This window comes from Cricetulus griseus, unplaced genomic scaffold (assembly GCF_003668045.3).
Source record: "Cricetulus griseus strain 17A/GY unplaced genomic scaffold, alternate assembly CriGri-PICRH-1.0 unplaced_scaffold_1, whole genome shotgun sequence".
In the NCBI taxonomy this organism is placed as follows: domain Eukaryota; kingdom Metazoa; phylum Chordata; class Mammalia; order Rodentia; family Cricetidae; genus Cricetulus; species Cricetulus griseus.
In genome coordinates this window covers 5,579,862-5,596,073 of record NW_023276808.1, presented here as the reverse complement: position 1 = coordinate 5,596,073, position 16,212 = coordinate 5,579,862, and positions in this window count along the sequence as shown.

Sequence of the window (16,212 nt, the reverse complement as noted above, 5' to 3'; positions counted from 1 at the left end):
CATCGAATTTGGGAGACTGCTTTGTTCATTGAGGACGGTTAACTTTTTATTAAAGCAAGCATATCTGCAGTCAATTTTCATAGGGAAATGTATTCTTAAATTAAGGTTGGGGGGAGATAGTTGGAAGGACCAACGGCAAAAGAGCATATTCTTGGACCCTTTTGGTGAATTCCTACTTTCAATGATTTTGGAACACCTAAGGAGATTTGTAATGCCTTCAGAAAAGTGTATATATCCAATGTTCCCATATTTACAAGAAGATTTCTATGGTATGATTTGTAAATACTTAAGCCTAATTGGTTATATATATATATATATATATATATATAGGCCCATTGTGCAGAAGGACAATATCTTATCCATTAATGTGTAGTTGTACACCAGAGACCTGGGTGCTTACAAGAAATCAGAGTGCTTTTGTATGTAAGTTGTACATTTAAGTCCATTTTGTACATAGAAGAAAAACTGAATGTAAACTGGGTAATGTAAATGGATGTTCTAGATACCTTTGACAGAAATTTGTCAGAGTACCTTTTAAAGTAGAGGAAAACCAATGTACTGCACCAGATTCCAAGAGAACATTAAGTTTATAATAGACACATCTTCCAAATGTTCAATGCAAGTAGGACACCAGTCTCAGAATTTCTTCTAAGAAGATGCTGGCACTTGAAGTGGAGTTGGAGATCCCATGTGTTAGAAGGGTAGGTGAATAGCCACTGGGTCAATGGTAGTTCGTCTGTAGTCTTCTCAACAAGAGCATGAAATTATGGATCTACCTTGCTGTAAAAGCTAATCAAAGGAATATGTGTCAGGTCACTTGAAACAAAGGGAAAGATGTGTGAGCACTTTTTAAAAATTGTAATGCTTTAAACCCCCAGCTATTTAGAGCATGATTTTCTGTCACACTCTTGGTAGAGCGAGTGCATTAAGGCTCATATTGTGCTTACTGATAAGTAATTGGTCCCTTAAAGTGAGCAGACAATGTTCTCATGACCATTTCTTAAAAAGATGGTGTCATGAGCTTCAATATATTCTAACTAACAATGTGCCATCAGAGTGGGCAAATGGAGAACTGAATGGGGTCCTGGCCAATGGGGCAATTTTCCCCTTTATCCATGGAGCAGATAGTGAGAATATTTTTAACAGAAGAAATCTGAGGCCAAATATGAGTCAAAATAAGCTACCCTAATTGCCATTGATGAAGGATATATCTTTTGGATAAGGAGGAAAAGTTCTCTCAATTTATGCAGATGTTGAATTTCTTCCTGTGAAGTCTACAGTACAGAAGGTCCCATCACTGCTTCTTCATCTATCAGTCCTTCACACATTAGGATATCCATGACGTTTGGGAAATTTGGAAGACAACAAGTATCAACTTCAGCGTTTTTGAACAGCTGGTGCTCCTGTGTCAACCATACTATCTCCTTAGTTTTGTGCTCAACAAGCCAGATCAGTGTATGAATGGAAACTGCAATATTTCTTGTGACTGGATTGCTGTCAGTGTCCTCCAATACTCCTCCATATGCTCACTATGATTGGGATCTGGGGACTCTATCTAGAGTGGATTCCAGTGGTAAGAACTTAAAACTAGGATGTGCATTTACCATAGGAAGAATGTCTGAGACTTACCTTATGAGTCTGTGGAGATTGGTGTAAACTACATTATAGCACACATAAAATACTCTTGAAAAAATCCTCAATGGAATTGTGTAAGGCAGACTAGAAGAAAGCAAAGTACTAGGCCATCTTGTATTGTTACAAACAGTTCCAAGCCAAATTTTAAAAGGGAGTTATTTGCCTCACCATATTGCATAGACAAACACATTATCTCTACATCTGTTGTTCCAAATTTTCATTCCAAATTGTAAGGTTCTTATCCTTACAGATCCCATATTAACCTTGACATGCTCATTTATCAAAGAGGAAAAACAAAATTTGCTTTCTCTGTGGACTTTCCAAGTTTAACCTAAGCTACATGGCATAGAACAAAGTGTGGATTCTCACTGTTAGATTATATTCTACTGGATCCAATATGACAAAGAGGGTCTTTGAATATCACATCAGTATAAGCAAGTGTTTCAGTTGTTAATAACTGTGTCTTTCCAGCACACCTTAGTAGTGAGAGTGGAGATTAAAGCTGTGTATTTAGATCTTATGCATGGAGATTCACCATGGATATATAAAATCAAATGCGAAGGTAATGCAAAGTCATATTAGGCAGAGAAGCATGTTTTATATCATCTTTGGCATTAAGAAAATCTCTGAGTTGCAGATGGGGAAATTTACTAATTTATTTGTACCTTGTAGACATATGTAATTTCTAATGCAGGATTGTAATAGAAGAAAAGGACAGAGCTTTTCACTGACTCACATATACACAGAAGATTGCTTATTTTCAAAGAGGAATATATACTGACCCTTTTGTTAAGTGTGTTCTGTATCTCCTTTGGCAGAGTGGAAACTTCTGAAACCATCCCAGGTAAGGGAATATTTCTGAATCTCCTTATTAAGCGGAGGAAAAACATTATACAAATTATTTCAGTATGTAGAAATCCAATTCACCCTTAAGAGTGGTGAATTTCCTTGGTTACCTTGGTTAGTGGGAGAATATTTGGTCTCTGCCTCATTAGTTTCCCATTATGCCCCATAGCTACAGATATGCATATCATGAGTCAAAATTTTGTGAGTCCAGAAAGAATCCAGAATTTTTTTTTCCTGAGGTATGATTAGTCTTCTGGGCATGCTTCCACAAGACTTTCTTTGTCTCTACATTTGATAACAAATTTTCAAGTATATTTACTAGGTTCTAGGCAGATGAATCCATGTCTATATTTTATTCTCTGCTGTATATTCATGGATGTAGTGTGGTCCCATCTCTTACAGGGGTTGAATTTGCTGATTTGTTCAGCTGGGGAGGCTTTCATGTGCAATGAAAAGTGACCATATTCAGAAAGGTCAACTAGAGTTCAGGTGGATAACTCTGAAGTGGCTTTGAAAACATTGCTTGAGACACTCACTTGCCAATAAAAAACATTTTGTAGTTTTCAATTACCAGATAATTTTGTCCCAAACCACCTTAGATAATATAGAATACCCAGAACAGACTGATTTGCAACAGATGCATTATAAGCTTTCTAATCAATCCTGTTGTCTTGAATTACCCAATATTTTTCCACAGAGGAAGAAGCATAAGGTCCCTTCACTTTAGTCCCTGTTACTGAGTAGTAAAGTGATTTATACCAAATTGTACAAATGGACAAATGTGAGTGCCATAGAAGAGAAAAATAAAAGTTTAAATCCCCTTGGTATAAAGGACAAAAGTCAAAAGCAGTCTTTTTTTCTAAGAACTATGTCTTGTGCCTTATTTAGAAGTGAAAAGGTGAGGAATAATAATACAACAATGGGAGTACTAGACACCTTCTATGAAAGAATAAATGTGCGACCCTCTTAAACAAAAGTGAATGTCAGAATCCCCTTTGTCAGTGGGTGCATAAATCATACTTCCCTGACTTAAAAGGGATTAGCAGTAGAGGAATGTCCCAACATATATAACCAGGTTTTGAAAAACTTCTTCAGATGTTAATATTTCCATATGTTGTCTTGAATCTGGGGAAGACCAGCTAGCATTCAAATGCTGTTTGTAACACCATGAATGATGCAGGCTGAGAAGTTTGCTTCATCTATTTTCAGTCAGCCCTTTAGATCTAGGTATTAATGGCAGAATTCTCATTTCTGATGACTGGCTAAAAGATAGATGACATGAATTCTTGACTTTGTTTGCAAATACTAGGTTCTGGTATATCTAGGAGAGATATTATTCAGAGAGGAAGTCTCTCATAGATCAACATCTCTAACTTTAATTATCAGACTACAAGAATCATAAAACAAAGGCCCAAAGGACCACTACTTAGTTAGAGAACATGTTGTGCATAGTACATAAGAAAGGCGATATCCCATAATCCCCCAGAAATAAGTCTCTGTATTATTCATACTAGGCTGTTACTGGAAATCAATGTCAGATTCAAAGATTCTTTTATAATGGATCAGCAGTTCTCAAGTGTGAGCCAAAATTATCAGAAGGATCACTTATCACATTTCCTCAATGTCAGCTGTTTACATTCCAGCTTATTAGCACTGGAATTCTGTAGTTATGTAGTACCCAAGAAACATTTATATAGCTAGGGTTCTGTGCACTCTTTGTCCTTGGAAGAAATGTTTGATGCTCACTTTGTTATAGGTGGAAAAATGAAGAATATAGGTACATAGGATTTCCGAGGAGTTGACCCATGTGCATCAGACACACTCTTTCAAAAAAGTGGGAATTATACTCCCTTGTCCACTTAGGGAAAGTCTGATACATTTTCAGCAGACATTTGCATACCTCGTAAAATTAAGTCCAGTATACCCTAGAAAATTGTCCTTAGATTCCAAATCTTCCCTGTAATGTCGTATGTTATTATCTAGAGTGGGATCTTCAAGAAATATATCAATACTCTTAGAATTCTTGTTATTTTGTGTTTCTGTTGCTAGATAAATTGCATAGTTACATTTGTGTTCACTAAATCTAATAGATCTGGGCTGCAATGTTGAGAACACAGTTTGTACTGACAGAATTGAAGGAAGTAGATAAATTCCAGGCTCTTCTTGCTCTCTTTGTTCTCTATGACCTGCCACTATAGTGAAAAATGTTTATTTCAGTAAGTAGGCAAATCCATGTGCCCATGCACAGAAAAGGGAAATATGAGAGCCACTTGAGTCAATCGGAGAAGTTCTAAGTATTGTCTTTCATAGGTTGAATAAAAGTCACACAAAATTTGGAATGGAGAGTATCACCAATGGTGCTGTTGTAAGGGTGAATGCCATAATTTACCTTTTAAGGAAGAGCATGATCCAGGAAAATTTTTTGTCATATTTGAATTCTTCTTTAAAGTATAGAAAACGTCAGTCTTTGGCAACTCCACTGAAGGCATGAGCGAAATCTTCACATTCTTGTCAGATATTCTTTGGATATCAATTCCTGGACCTAGGTTCTTAAGCTTATAAATAACTTGAAAGATGTTATCACAAAGAACAGGAACTTCCCAATTTTGGTTAAAACTTATTAGTAAATGACCTGGTTTTCAAGCTAGATTTTCTATATTTTTGTGATGGGTCTTCAAATTAGTGTTCCCCAAATTTCCCTTGGATAAGGGTATATGTAAGGTCTACCAAGCACACAGGGAGAAGTTCTCAATCACTGTTAGTTTTCTTTGGAAACAGTGTAGAACTAAGATAAGCATGAATGCAAATAAGACATTATATCATTTTTTAGTGATAGGGTTTACTTTAATCACCATTTAATATTGTAGAATCACTTGGTATACATATGTTAAGCTCTGTATCTTACTTCTTCATAGGATATTATCTCTCACAATATAGGAGAGATAATTAATGTCTATATTCTCCCCATTGAATATGGATTCCTGCATGCCACTCTTAGTTCACTCCTGAAAATCTGATGCTATGCTCACGTGGTTAGCAGAAATAAGTTAATTTCACATATGAGAATTTTCCAAGTAGGTTTACAAGGTTAGTTTTGATGAGTTTAAGTCTAGGTCTTACCTTTGTCCCTCTTTCCACAGAAAGAGAAATATTCAGAACCTTGAGGGTAGTACTTCATTTCTTCTTGTTCCAAAGAGTGAGGAGCCATGATTTTACAATCATGCACTCAGGTGTTCCTCTAACCTCCTCTGATTAGAGCAGAATTTTCTTAGTCCCAGTTGAGAATAAATATATATTCTAGGAATACTTGTTTGGATGGGAATATACAAACCTTTGTTCTACTTAAATGAAAATCTGGGGCCTCTGACATGAAATTTAACTGTCTCACCTAGCTTCTCTTTGACTGAATAGATCTCAAATTCCCTTGATTAATGTTTAGTAAACTTTTGCCTCCTGTGAATAATGCAAACATCTAAATCCCAACATTATTTTGTCTGAAACCCATTTTGGTGTCTAGGGAATGTCCAAAATCACCTGAATCAAGATATGTATGTCACATTGCTTGTTGATCTACTAAGGAAAGTCTGAAGCCCTTGGTTCTCAGTGTGTATTTCTCAGTAAACTTCTGTGGTAATCAGAAGTTTAGATTGTCCTGGTAGTTGCTTAGGTTTATTTATGAGAACATTTGCTATGATTGAAGACCTGAGATATCTCCTTATGAGGGATAATAAATATATAATAAATATAAATGGAAATATGTATCTGTAAACTTCGTAGACCATTAGTTCTAAACATATATGTCACATAGCTTATTGAGTAATGAGCATTCTGTTTGGCTATCTTGAAAAGGGACATATCTGGCCCATTTGGGGAATGTGATTGGGTCTGAATCATTCTAGTTCTGTTAGGTCTGATTGTTTTGAGGGAAAAATTGTTATGCTCCCTTGCTGAGGTTCTACCTTTTTGCATCTCTTCTCCTTAGTTTGTAATGTATTGTCTCCAGAGTCCTAGAAGTAGACTGGAAAGTGACATCTTCATAGGAAGGGAGACGTTGAAAGATACAATATGCCAGTATGGACAGTTTTAAAGGTCCCTGTGTGAACTTCAAAGGCCCCAAAGAATCAGGGACAGGAAAAGTGGTCCACAATCCAGCATGTAGGTGTGGGACAATCTAAAACTCATATAACACATGCAGAAGTTGGCAAGATGTCTTTAGTGTAGATGAAAGTTACTTGTGCTTGATGTGAGGATGATGGAATGTCTAGGGACCCAGATGTACCTGGTGCAAAATTAAGTCCCTTTCATGAAATATGTTTGTAGTGATGATTTCATCAGGTATTACAACTGAGATCGGAATTTGTGGGCCATAGGCTTTCTAGCCTAAGCCATTTTAATCAGTATGTGATCCACTGAGGCTTCCTTTTGCACTGTTTTTCTGTTTCCATTTGCTTCTCCTAATAGAGGAACAGATGTAGAAACCATTGTAAGATGGAGAATATGTGAGCTATTCTACCTGGAATAACACCTGTGTGAAATTCTGATCTGCAGGCATGGACAACAATACAGAAATTTGAGTGAACTAAAAATGCCAAAAGAACTCCTGGTAGAGCAAAAGGTTTGCACATCACCCTCCAAGGAGAGGCATCATCACAAACACCTCTCTCATTCGTGGTACTTGCTAGGTCCTCTCCGACACTGTTGGAGTAAACCTGTGCCTGTATTGAAGATGAAGGGAAGCCCTCAGAAAAGGAAAACACAAGATGAATGCAAAGTCCCATCCATCAGATGTGTTAAATGTTAGTATTCTATCACCTTTTAAGGAAGGTGAAGGAGTTTGTGGGTCAATGATTTTCTGGTACAGGCCATGGTAAACTGGTGCTGATCCATTGCGGCTTACTCATGATGTAGTTTGAAATATACATCTGCTTCTCAAAGAGGATGACAACATTGGGCCACTTTTGTAAGTGGGCAACGGTATTGTCTATTACACATCGGAGGGCATATGTATGAGCATCCAGTCTACAGGAATGTACAGTGTTATAGTCCCTTGAGTGAAGTACAAAGGCTAAGAAGAATCAGGGGTCAGAGCAAAATAGGTTCACTGAGGCCTCTGCAGGGGAGTGATATGCAAGTTTTCTTCCCCATGGGTGGATAATGTTACAACCTGTCAGGTAGACTAAGAACTAATCTGGGACTCTTTTGAGGGTGTATAAATGTCTTTCCTCATGGTAATACAAATGAAAGGTTTGAGGCCTCCATCAGTCTTAACGTATTGAATGGAGTTTGTGGGTTATAGTATTGCTGTGCAATGCCATTGTGACACTGATGTGATCTACTGAGGCTTCCTTCTATGGTGGTTTCTTGTTTCTATCTGCTTCTCCTAGGGTAGGAATGCCTGGAATCCATTTTGTAAAAGGGAGTATCAGTGATCTCTTCCTGTGTAGAGGGCATATGTGTGTGAGTCCAGTCTACAAGAATGGATAGTGTTTTAGATCCTTGAGTGAACTCCTGGGAAGAAAATTTCCAGAGCCAGACCCCTTTGAATGTGAAGGATCATTCAGAACTCCCTCCTTTATGCACTTGGTTTGTGCTCCTACAGTAGAGAGGGAAGTATCCTGTGACTCTTCTGAGAATATAGGAAAGTCTAGAGACACAGATGTTGCAAAAATAATGTCAAAGTCGCATTTATCTTTTGTATTGAATATTAGGCTTCCCTCAGCTGTTAAGACTTTGGTGGAAGGTTGTGTCATCGGATTTCTGGCCTGAGAAATTGTCGTCACAATGTGATCTATTCAGGCTTCCTTGTGCAGGGGCTGCCTGTGTAATTTTGGTTCTCATACAAGAGGATGACCTGGGGTCATCTTTTATAGAGGGAGAAGTGTTTAGCTCTTCCACCTGAGAGGGCATATGTGTGAAAGTCCAATTTACTGGTATGGACTGTGTTGTTTGTCCTTGATTGAAGGTCACAAGCTGTACAGAGTCAGGGACAGAGCAAAATTGGTCCCCCACTGAAGGAGAGGCATCATCCAGAATTTCTCCCTCAATTGTGGATGATGTTAAGGCCCCTCTAGTAGAGCTGGAAGAAACCTGGGCCTCTTCAGAGGATTCAGGAATATCTGGAGAATCAGATGTCCCCATTATAATATCAGTGTCCCATTTATAAGAATTGCTTGGTGTTACAACTCCCTCAGCTCTTAAAGCAGTGAAAGGAGTCAGTTTGTTGTGTTTTTGCAACTCTAGGCCATTTTGATCTGCTTTTGATCTATTGAGAGATCCTCGTGGTTTAGTTTCATGGTTCAATCTCCTTGTCCTAGAGCAGGAAACACTGGGCCCCAATTTGTAGGAGGGAGAGTGAGTGATATCTTCATTTGGGTTGAGCATATGTGTGTATGTCCAATCTGCTGGAATGGATAATGTTACAGGCCATTGAGTGAACTGTAAGGGCCCAAAATAACCATGGCCAGGGCATTATGAATCCAAATATCCCTGTAAAGGTGTGGAATCATCCAAATAACCTACAACACATTTGGACTCTGTTTGGGCTTTGCTAGTAGAGATGGAAGTAACCTGTTCCTGTTCTGAGAATAAAGGAAGGTTTAGAGACCAGATGTACCAAGAACAATGTCAAAGTCCCTTTCATCTTTTATGTTGGATGTTAGGCCTTCCTCAACTGTTAAAGAAGAGGTGGAAGGTTTTGGGTCACTGCAATTATGGTCTAAGGAATTGGCATCAGGATGTGATCTATTGAGTTTTCTTTGTGCTGTGTCTTTCTGTTGAATACTGCTTTTCATAGAAGAGGGTGGTTAGGTTTCTTTTTGAAAAAAGAAGAAGGGGTCAACTCTTCTACTTAGGAGGAACTATGTGTGAACTTCCAATCTACAGGAATGTACAGTTGTGTAGGCCCTTGTGTGAAGTTCAAAGGCTGAGAAGAATCAGGGACAGAGCAAAATTGTTTTAGTGAACCTTCTACAGGAGAGTCCTCAGCCAGACCAACTCTCTCACTTGTAAATGTTGATAAGGCTCCTCCAGGAGAGCTGGAAATATCGTGGGCCTCTTCTGAGGATGAAGGAAAGTCTGGACACTCTGATGGTCCAATGGTAATACCAATTAAACATTAATTATATATGCATGGTTTTAGGCCTCCCTCAGCTCTAAAGGCATTGCATGGATTTTGTGGGTCATAGGATTGTTGTGCAACACCATTGTGATCCGGATGTGATCTATTGACTCTTCTTTCTACTGTGGTTTCCTTTTTTAATCTGCTTCTCCTAGAGGTGAAACATCTGGAGCCCATTTTGTATAAGGGAGAATGTGTGATCTCTTCCTCTGGGAATGGCATATATGTGTATGTCCAATCTGCAGGAATAGATAATGTTATAGGCCCTTGAGTGGTCTGAAAGGGCATAAAAGATCCATAGACAGAGCAAAATGGTTCCTGACACACCTCTGAAGGTGACAGATTACCCAGAATTGTCTCACTTGTGGACTCTGTTTTGTCCCCATCAATAGAGTTGGAAGCAATATGTGTCTGCTCTGAGAATAGTGGAAGTTCTAGAGACCCAGATGTACCAAGAACAATGTCAAAGTCCCATCCATCTTTTGTGTTGGATGTTAGGACTCCCTCGACTCTTAAGGCATTGATAGGAGGTTGTTGGTCGTAGGATTTCTGGCTCGAACAAATGTCATCAGGTTCTGAACTATTCAGGCTCCTTGTGCAGTGGCTGCTTGTTGAATTCTGAATTTCATAGAAGAACATGGCCTAGGGTCCTCTTTTATATAGGGATAATGTGTCAGCTCTTCATTCTGAGAGGTCATATTTGTGAACATCCACTCAACATTTGGACTGCGTTGTTGTTCCGTGATTGAATTGCAAAGGCTGAAAAGTGTCAGTGACAGAGCAAAATCGGTCTACAACAAAATCTGCATGTGTGAAATTATCCAGAACTCCTCCTTCAAATGTGGATGATGCTAAGGCCTCTCCAGTAGATCTGGAAACTACTTGGACCTCTTTTGATGATGTAGTAGTTTCTGGAAACTCAGATGTCCCCAATAAAATATCAGTGTCCCATTCATCATAAGTGTTTCTTGTTAGCACCTCCTCATCTTGTAAGGCAGGGCTTGGAGTTTGTGGATCATATTTTTGCAACTCTAGGCCATTGTGTCCTTGTTTTGTTCTACTGAGGCTTCCATGTGCAGTCATTTCCTATTTTAATCTGCCTCTCCTAGAGTGGGAATCCCTGGGCCACACTTTGTAAAAAGGAGATTGATTGATACCTTCATCTGGGTATGGCATATATGTGTATGTCCAGTCTGATGGAATGGATAGTGTTACAGGTCCTTTAGTGAAATGCAAGGGCCCAAAACAACAAGGACCAGAGGAAAATGGTTCGTGAGACCACTCTGAATGTAAAAGATTATCCAAAGCACCTTCCTCCCATCTGGAATGTGCTTGGGCTTTGCCAGAAGAGAAGGACCTATTCTGTGCCTGTTCTGAGAATAATGGAAGCTTTAGAGACCCAGATGTACTCAGAACAATGTCAAAATCCCATTCATCTTTTCTATTGAGTGTCAGTCATTCCTCAGCTATTAAAAAATTGGTAGGAGTTGGTGGGTCATTGGATTTCTGGCCTGAGCAATTGTCATCATGTTGTGATCTATTTAGGCTTCCTTGTGCAGTGGCTACCTGGTGAATTATGGATTTCATGGAAGAGACTGGCATAGGGTCCTCTTTTATAGAGGGAGAATGTGTCAGCTCTTCCACCTGAGAGGGCATATATCTTAATGTCCCGTCTACAGTTATGGAAAGGTGTGTTGTTCCTTGACTGAGCTGAAAAGGCTGAAGAGGGTCAGGGGCAGAGAAATGTAGGTCCACAGCTCTCTCTGTAGGGGAGGCATTGGCCACAGCTTCTCCCTCCATTGTGGGTGGTGCTAAGGTCCCTCCAGTATATTTAGAATTAACTTGGGCCTCTTTTGAAGAAGAAGAAATGTCTGGAGAATTAGATGTCCCAATAGAGCTATCTGTGTCCCATTCACTGTAAGTGTTTGTTGTTAGGGCTCCCTTAGCTTTTAAGGCAGGACAGGGAGTTTGTGCGTAGTATTTTTGCAAATTTAGGGCATTGTGTTCTGGTTTTAATCTACTGAGGCTTCCTTGTGCTGTGATTTCATGTTTCCATCTGCTTCTCCTAGATGAGGAAAGCCTAGGCCCCACTTTGTAACTGGATGTATGGGTTACCTCTTGCTCTGGGTAGGTCATATGTTTATATGTTAAGTCTGCAGGAATGGAAAGAGTTATAGGCCCTTGAGTGAATTGCAGGGAGCTGAAAGAGCAATTGGTAAAACAAAATTCATTCACAGACTTCTCTGAAGGTGAGGTATCATCCAAAACTCCTCCCTCACTTGTGGGTTGTTCTAGAGACCTGCCAGTAGCTGCTTGTATAGTCAGGTAGGAATGGGTATTCTCTTTATGAAATGGCAAACTTTTTAATGTCTTAACTGGTGTAAAATTATTGGTCAGCCCCACATTTGCAAATGGAAATTGCTTAGAAATCTTTTGTTCTAGATATGTAGATTTTGGATATGCTTGGTCTGTGTGAACTTGCCTAAGTTTTCTTTCAGCACTAATGGAAAGATTTTGGTCTGCTTTACTACAGGAAAAAGAAATGAGGTCCTGTTCTGGAGAGGGGAATCTTCTGGGTTTGTCTTCTAGATATTTGGAAGGTCTCTGCCTCCCATGGACAGAGGCAGAGGTGACCATCATCCCTGAAAAAGATTTTGAAACTGTACTTGTGGTAGTTTTCAGGGACTTTTGATTAGATGGGGTCTTTACCAGTTCACATTATCAGAGGAAGATGGTCCAGTTGTTTCTGCATAACTTCCTGTTGTCTTTGTATTTGCAGCCTTTGGACCAGGTCCTGAAGACCTTGCAGTAACTCCACTATAGATCAGGTAGCAGTCCACATTCTCTTCCAACAGGAGAGACATATCCAAGTGACTTTTAGCCTTCTCTACTCTGGGCAGAAAAGATGTCCTAGATGACTGGATGGAAAGCAGACAGACTGGGATCACTGCACACTGTATTTCTCATATTATCTAGGATCTGCAAAAGGGTTGGTCTCTTTCCTTTCTGGCCCTGTCTCAGCTCCTTTGTGGAGCTTGAAGTGCCCATACAGTCTGTAGATACTTCAGGACCTGCAGTATAGTACTGGCTGTCTGCACGTCCAGAGTCCGGGAATCTTACCCCCGTGTAATTCTTGCGCTCTCCCTGATCCACATGTGAGTCTCTGCACCGCAATGTGGGAAAACATCGTGGCAGCTGTTGTTGAGGTGGCAAATCCTTCTGGGCTTTATTGGTTGTCAAATACTCCAGGCTTTTGTCTAGGTTGTAAAACTCCTCTTGTGAGTCCAGGGTCTGAGAGACCATGATGTGTGATCAAACGGCCACAGCCTAGCTGAGGCCTGTAGGACTCTCTCCACTAGTCTGGGCAGTTTCTCAGGCAGTTGAGCAGAGAAAACTGTCTTAAGTTATTTACCTCAGGGAAAGAGGGATGAAGGCTATTTCCAATGGCAACTGACGGCAGGAATAGGGTAAGCGATTGTGTTTGTAAGAAGGAGTCTTTTCTTCCCAAGACCTGTGCACACTTGGGGCAGGACAAAAGGAGACCTGGAGTGACAGTTGACTTCAAGAAGTGATGAAAGTTCCAGAGATGATCTTCCGATCAGGGTTGTCTGCTGGCCAGGAGAGTTCTCCAGTGGAACCTGACCTCCAATGGCAACTGGCTGCAGGAAGAGGTTAAGCGGTATACTTTGTGAGAGACATTTCTTCCCAAGACATGTGAACAAGTCCAGTAGGCCAAATGCAGAAATGAAATGGCAGTTGGCTCCAGGAAGTGATCAAAGTTCCAGAGGTAAGCTCGAGAACACTGTTCTCTCCTGGCATTCCAGAGGCGTGTTCGTGATCAGTGTTCTCTTCTGGTGAGGGGAGTTCGCCAGTTTTGCCTGACCTGGCTGTTTCCTGAGAGAGGCTTCACAGACAACCAAGCTCTGTGAATGAAAACAAATAGTTTAGACTCTCTGCATGGGTTACGCACACTAGCCATTTTGGCACCTGTTGATATTGGCCATGACAAGTTGCTTAGGTAAAAAATGAAAAGTGAGCTGGCAAAGTGGCTGCATGTCCTTTATCCCAACAGTTTAGAGGAAGAAGAAGGTGAAATTAAGTGTGAGGCCAGACCTATCTCGAAATAGAGTTCTAGGTAAGTCAGGAATGTAAAGAATGTCTCTGCTGCAACGCTAAGTTAATAATTATAATGCTGCTGCTGCTGCTGATAATAATAATAATAATAATAATAATAATAATAATAATAATAATAATGTAATAGATGCCTGGGATACTGTACTCTCCCATGCCTTAATAAAGGGCAGGCATATGATGAACAGAGGTCATCTGTGTGTGCGGTGACTCTTAATGGGTCCAGGTCAAGTAAGTAGGTTTATATAAAGAAACCTTTCTATGCCTACCCAACTATGACATTAATTAAATTCACAATATCTGTATTAAAACACAGCATGGTATGATACTCCAGGTCAGATGCTGGATTTACTGGGTAAAATAAGTTCTTACCATCTGATCACATTTTGATTTTCATTTCACAGATACTTCTCATGATCATTGTAAAGCTATGCGTCCTTCTGAAAGCAGTTTTGGATAATGAGCCACTGCAGCAGGTCAAAATCTTGACTTTTAAAAGAGTGTAGCTTCAGTCATTCTAGAGAATATGAGTAACTTGAGTTTCCACATCTGAGAATAGGATTCAAAGAAAAACATGTTTGTTTGTACACACCACTTTAAACCATTTACAAAACAAGGGACCAAAGCTGAAATGCAATGCTACAAAGTAACTTTCAGGAATATGAATTGACCGACAATGACAGCATGGTTTTCCAAAAAAAAAAAAAAAAACCAACCAATTCCCAAGCAAAATTCATGCATAACACATTCAAAATTTGTTATCATTTTGGATTTCCTTTAAATGTGTGTTTCTTTAAATTCACATTTGCTTCCCCTAATGTTTCCTCTAGGATAAGCCAGACAAATTGAAGTTGTTGAATGCCTGGAAAGATGAGTCAATGGTTTGGAGATTGGCTGTTATTCCTTGGGACTGGAATGTGCCTCCTGCATCTATATTGTAACTCCAGTTGCAGAGGATCCTGTGTCTACCTATGGCCCACACTAGCACAAGGAAATCGTGTGGTCTACAGACATGCATTTGGCAAATATTAAAACGCAAAAATTGTAAAACATGTTAAAATTTGTTTCTCACTAATTTTAAAATTACACAACTAGATTTTTTGGTACTTTTAAATAGCTTCCCCATCTGATTATCAAATGGTTTTCCATTCATGGATCTGTTCAGTTTCCACCACATATATGTGAAATAAAGCTGTTGAATGGATAAAGAAAAATGATATGATACTGGTATGTGCTTAGTTAAGAGGGATGAGAAGGTCTACTTTAGATATGAGGAAGAAATAGACAGAGATATATGGGAAGGTCCTGAGTGAAACAAGCCATGAGCGGTTGAGGGGATTGAGAGGGGAAAAGGCAGGGATGAGAAACCACAATACCAGGAGTAAGCCAGGAGACAAAGAGACCCCAATATCCAAAGTGATTGAGGCTATGTAAGAATCACAGGATCGGAGAAGGGAATTGGGCCTCAGGGATGGAGTGGTTAAGAGTAGGGGTACAGCATGGGAAGTTCTGAGGATCCATAACTCTGTTACAAGGACACAGGTATTAGAAATGCTGAGAAATATTTTGGCCACCATCCACTTTGGTATGTTAAAAAGGCACCTCAACAATTTATCCTTAATTTGTGACTTCACACATGTGAATTCTGAAGGTATCTGGTGGTTTCTTAGAGGACTGTTACCACACAAATCAGGTGATATGGGCTACCTTGTTGGAACCAGGAGAGTTGTTTCGGTTGTACAAGATTCCTAAAGACCCCTGGAAGTCATGGGGCTTCAATCAGTCACTGTCCCTACAGGTTGAGGCATGTTCATTAGAATACACACCTTTGGTCCATGAAGGCAGTCCCATTTGTAAAGGGACAAATTCCTAGGGAGGGTATGTGGCCAGGATAAAATGCATTGGCAGATGGGTCTCAGAAAGCACATGAAATAGCTTATTTTTATCCAGGATTTTAATATTAGGAAGAACTGCAATAATTACTCGCAACTTAGTGATGATTTCATGTCAGAAGTTGAGCAAAAAGATTCTTGGGAAAGACGCTATTTTAAAGAAACAGAGACAAATTTCTGCAAAGTGCCAGTATTTAGAAGGTATTAGTTTCAACAACTATGAATTTTTTTTCCTCAAGGAAAATAGAAGTGCCATTGAAATTTTTTTATTGAACAAAGAAATGAATCCACTTTCAGTACACGATGGAATCTTATTAATATCAGTGATTTAGAAAATAATATTTTATATGACTAATGTTGTTTTATATTACTGGAATTGAAGTGCAAGATAACATGAGAAAAAAGATGACTGGGTTTGTGGAATTTTGTTTATATACTTAGAGATAGACAGATCAAACTTCACTTTGTGAAGTTTCAATAGTCCATAATGAAGTGATATATATTTATTACTGAAGAGAAGCACAAAATTCTGGGCTTGAATATTTTCTTGCAAATTTCAACTTTGTAAATGTATTCACATGATTTTATTGG